The sequence below is a fragment of the Apium graveolens genome, chromosome 5 (assembly GCF_009905375.1).
Source record: "Apium graveolens cultivar Ventura chromosome 5, ASM990537v1, whole genome shotgun sequence".
Taxonomy (NCBI): Eukaryota; Viridiplantae; Streptophyta; class Magnoliopsida; order Apiales; family Apiaceae; genus Apium; species Apium graveolens.
This window is the reverse complement of record NC_133651.1, coordinates 253,827,144-253,832,594: the sequence shown is the minus strand read 5'-3', so window position 1 is coordinate 253,832,594 and position 5,451 is coordinate 253,827,144. Positions and strand designations below refer to the sequence as shown.

The following is a 5,451-nucleotide window of genomic DNA, read 5'->3' as shown; positions in this document are numbered from 1 at the left end:
ACCAGGAGGATTGAATTATTTGTTTCCAAACTGCTAGAACAGATGTTGCATCGCATTCTGATTGTTGCTCCAGCTGAAGTTAGGGTGATTCCAGTTGTCAGGATGATAATTGTTTGGAACTAGTTGTTGTGATCTCTGAAAGATGCTCACAAACTGAGCTGATTCACTAGATATAGTGCATTGCTCCATCGTATGCGAACCTGCTCATAACTCACAAACACTGGTTATCTGATTAACACCCTAGTTAGCCAAAGAATCAATCTTCATAGACAACGACTTTAGGTGAGCAGTGATAGCCGTAGCTGTATCCACTTATAGAACTCCTGCTACCTTGCCCTGTGGCAATCTCTGGGTTGGATACTGATATTCATTAGTAGCCATCAGTTTAATTAGTCCATAAGCTTCCTCATAGCTCTTCGCCCATAATGCTCCACCTGATGCTGCATCAAGCATGGGTCTTGACTGTGCTCCCAAATCGCTATAGAAGTAATTGATGATCATCCATTCAGGTATTCTATGACGAGGACACTTCTTAAGCATCTCCTTATAGCGCTCCCAAGCTTCACACAGAGATTCTCCCGATTGGTGCGCAAATTGAGTAAGGGCATTCCTGAGTGCACCTGCCTTCGCCATAGGGAAGAATTTTGTAAGAAACTTCTGAGCAAGATCCTCCCAAGTAGTGATAGAACCAGCTGGTAGAGAGTGTAACCAGCTCGTAGCCTTGTCCCTCAGAGAGAATGAAAACAGTATCAGTTTCACCGCATCCTCAAACAAGCCATCGAACCTGACGGTGTTGCAGATCTCTATGAAATCCCTAATGTGCGTATTGGGATCTTCAATTAGAGAACCCCCAAACTGGACTGAATTTTGTACCATCTGAATCGTGCTAGCCTTGATTTTAAAAGTATTAGTCGTGATGGCTGGTCTGACAATGATGTACTGAATGGCATTGATCTTCGGTTGAGAATAATCCATCAACGCTTTCGTTAGTGTTGCTGGTTCTCCAATTGCAATAAAAACTAGAGTACCTAAACAACACACAAGTAAACCGTGAAAGTAAAAGAATCCGAGTCAGTGAACTTTAATGACCACTGATGTCAAGCACATAAACAAAAAATTAATACTGAGTCCCCGGCAACGGCACCAAAAACTTGTTAAGGAGAAAACATGCGCTAAAATTACACGCAAGTATACGCGTTCACAAGTAGTATAAGATATAAATCAGATTCGTACCCACAGAGACTCTTTTTAGTTAACTTAAGATTATGCACCTATGCAACAATGGTATGACTATCGCTCAATGCTAAGACAATAACAAGTTGAGATGTTTATAACTAAGATTAAACTAACATGCAATTAACTAAGAATAAAAGTGATTGAATTAACTTTATAAGACAAACATGGGATTCTAACTTCATTACTACTTCATTCAAAGTCATTGTTCTTAGCCTTAGCATGCAATGGTGATTACAACTAATCAGATAACACGAAACTAGTAAACGCCAACTTTCGTTGTACGAATACCCTACTACCAGACATCCACAAAAGAGATAGAAATTGAATAGAATGTTGAGACCCTATATATCTATAGAATTTGATAACATAAAGGTTTACTGTACAAGTTATCTATCGTGATTACATAGGGCAAGTAAGATGGTTAAAATTACCTATGAATCATGCATAATAATTATACATGAACCTATGCTAGCATGGCAAGTCCTAAACCTCTATATTCACTTTCGCTTCAATAGAGATTAACACATTATCTTATATGTTAGCTACGCACATAAGATGAATAAGCACAACTAATACTAGGATATCAATCAATCACCACACACCAAGATATTGAAACAAATTAACTATAGAAATCCATAAGTAAATCCGTTAGAACCCCACGACAACGATTAGTTCATAATTGAACTCATCGTCAGCATGGGTTCCAATGAAAACATGATAACAAATAACATAAGAGTACCAGGGTTCAAAGACAATTCGAAAACAAGCATCCAAGTATCAACTATACTAAAAAATCATAAGTCTCTTCTCCGTAGCCGTCTCGTGCACTCTAGGTCTTCTTATACCTCTCCCCTCGCTCCTTGTTATTAAAAACGTCTTTTTATTGGTTAATATAAGCCCCTAGTGGACCTGGACCCTCAAAATCATCAAATTCTACTAAAATCAGGATTCTTGGGCAAAAAGGACGGGGCGACCGCGCTAAAATCAGCGCAGGCGCGCTGTTTTTTTTGGCAGGTAGTCGGAATGGCCGCACTGGTTTTGGAGGCTGCCGTGCAGGGTTTCTGGATTTCTCTGTTGAATCTTCTTTTGGCCGTATCTTGAGTTCTGCTCGTCAGAATTAGGCGATTCAACTACCCACGCGAAGGTAATGAGATTCGTTTAAACTTGAGAATTTTCTAGGCTTCCAATTATTAGCTCTTTTCTGCATATCAAAAACATATCAAAAATAACACAAAAACATATCAAAAATAACAACAACTTGGGTCCAAAACACCAACTTGAGATTGTAATGAAGCGTTCCAAGTAGATATAAAATCCACTTATTAATCTCAACATTGATAGTGATTCTGAGGATGAAGCTGAAATCAACACAAATCACAGAATGGATGAAGAGACAACTAAATAAGTGAATCATGAGAATGGAAGCTCATCTCAAACACCTCAATTTGACAGCATAAACTCAGGGGGGAAAGAGAAGAAGATTCTTCAAGTCATTCGAATGGTAAAGAAAATGCAAAAAACTCAAGTCAACAAACTCACACCAGAAAATGGGGTATGATTCACACACGAGAAGCAATTATTGGTGACCCAACTGTTAGAGTTAGGACTAGAAGTGCAACTGCAAATGAATGCCTTCATGCATGTTTTCTTTCATAAGTTGAGCCTAAGAAAACTGAGGAAGCTTTACTTGATCCTGATTGGATATCTGTTATGCAAGGGGAACTAAATCAGTTTGAAAGAAATAAAGTTTGGAAATTGGTTCCTACACCAAAGAATGGAAGTGTAATTGGAACAAAGTGGGTGTTTAGGAACAAAATGGATGAAAATGGAATTGTAACAAGAAACAAAGCAAGGTTGGTTGCAAAAGGATACTCACAGGAGGAAGGAATTGATTATGATGAACTTTTGCTTCACTTGTAAGAGTTGAAGAAATAAGGATCTTTCTTGCATTTGTTGCATATTCAAATTTTAAGGTATATAAATGGATGTGAAGAGTGCATTCCTTATTGGTGAGTTGGAAGAAGAAGTTTATATGCAACAGCCTCCTGGATTTGAAGATCTAGAATTTCCAGATTTTGTATACAAATGACTCAAGGCTCTCTATGGACTAAAACAAGCACCTAGAGCTTGGTATGACACTCTGTCAGAATTCTTGATCAAACATGGTTTCACTAGAGGTAAAATTGACAAAACTCTCTTCTACAAGCAGCATGGTGTTGATATAGTTCTAGTTCAAATATATGTGGATGATATCATTTTTGGTTCTAGAAATGAAAAGCTAAGTCAAAGATTCTCAAAACTCATGCAGAGTGAATATGGAATGAGTATGATGGGAGAATTAAGTTACTTTCTTGGACTTCAAGTTAGTCAAAGGAGTGATGGAATCTTCATCATCTAAACTAAGTATGCCAAGGATTTATTGAAGAAGATTGGTATGGTTGATTGTTCACCTGCATCTACACATATGTCTACAGCTACTAAGTTGTCTGAAGATAAGAAAGGAAAAAGTGTAGACATTTTAGGTTATAGAGGAATGATTGAATCTTTACTGTACTTAAATACTAGTAGACCAGACATTATGTTTGCAACATGTCTGTGTGTAAGATTTCAAGCCAATCCAAAAGAATCACATTTGATGGCTGTGAAGAGAATTTTCAGATACATAAAGGGGACTCCAAACTTGGGATTATGGTATCCTAAGGGAACAGGTTTTGAAGCTATTGGAAACAAAGATGCATATTTTGTTGGATGCAGGGTTGACAAAAAGAGTGGTAGTGGAAGCTTTCAATTTCTTGGACAAAGACTTGTATCCCGGTATAGCGAGAGACAATAATCTGTCAACTTTCACAGCTGAGGATGAATATATAGCTGCTGGAAGTTATTGTGCTTAAGTACTTTGGATTAGAAATCAACTAATGGATTATGGTCTAATGTTACACAAAATTCCTATTATGTGTGACAATACTAGTTCTATATCTATTGTGGCTAATCCAGTTAATCATTATAGAACAAAGCACATAGATGTAAGGTACCATTTTATTAGAGAACATGATGCAAATGGTACCACTGAGCTAATTTTTGTTCCAACAGAAAAATATTTAGCTGACATTTTTACTAAACTTTTGGATGAAGCTACTTTCACTAGACTTTTAGGTGAAATTGGTATGCTTAATTCTTCATTCTAAAGTAAAGAACTCGGGTAATGTTTTGCAGCTGATTAATGACCGATAAATCAAAATTCGTTTGATTATTTGGAAATTAACTGAAATATGAATTATAAATATTTCAGATTTCTCTACATATTTATTTTTCATTTTATTTATTATCTACTTGGAATATTTCAAATTCAAAGTAAACTTTCTCTTTGTCAATTCATATTGTCAATATATGAAGCTAATAACACATAGATCTCAATAATAGCAAAAGTATATAGAGAACTGAGTTCTCGATAAGTATAAATGACTTCTCGATATGTCATTTTAAGACTTCTCGAAGTAGTTCTCGATAAGTCAATTTTGGACTTCTCGAGTAAGACATCTCGATAAGTCATTTTTACTTTTCGATAGAGCTCTCAATAAGTCTTTGTTAGACTTCACGTGCACATCTCGATAAATTATTATGACTTTCGAATGACTTCTCGAATAAGTCATTACTAGACTTCTCGAATGGACATCTCGATAAGTCACTCTATGACTTCTCGATAAGTATTATAGAGTTCTCGAGTAATCTATTTTGAGTTCTCTACAAGTATAATTTAAACTTATATTTAACTCAGACTGAAATAATTTTATTTAATAAATTATTTTCAGAATGATACTTTTGATCAAATTCATTCTGATTCTATTTTGATTCATTTAAATGAAAATTGAAAACAATTCAGTCCATTCAGGACAAACTGGGTATTTATTTGACATCTCGATAAGTGTCATTTTCTAGCTCTCGATAAGAGTCTGGAAAATGATATATCGATATATATCTATTCTCTAAATATGACTTCTCGATAAGCAAATTACAAACGTCCATTTTTAATTTTCGATAAGTCACTTACCTTTTACTATAAATACCCAAACATCTCGACATACACCTCTTTATGCCTTCGAGATCTCTAAGTGACCTAATTTTTCCAATTCTCAACCGCTCTCTCTCGTTTCAAACTCTTTCTCTCTAATTTTTCTTACCCACACAAATTTAATCCTCTACAATGGCAATAAACAA

At 35.8% G+C, this 5,451-nt stretch overlaps 1 non-coding gene across 1 annotated transcript; it reads left to right on the top strand.

Annotated features, from left to right (window-relative positions):
- The first annotated feature begins 511 nt into the window (after positions 1–511).
- On the top strand, positions 512–618 carry LOC141663368 (small nucleolar RNA R71). The gene has a single exon (XR_012551443.1). It is a non-coding gene; the product is annotated as a small nucleolar RNA R71 (small nucleolar RNA).
- Positions 619–5,451: the final 4,833 nt, after the last annotated feature.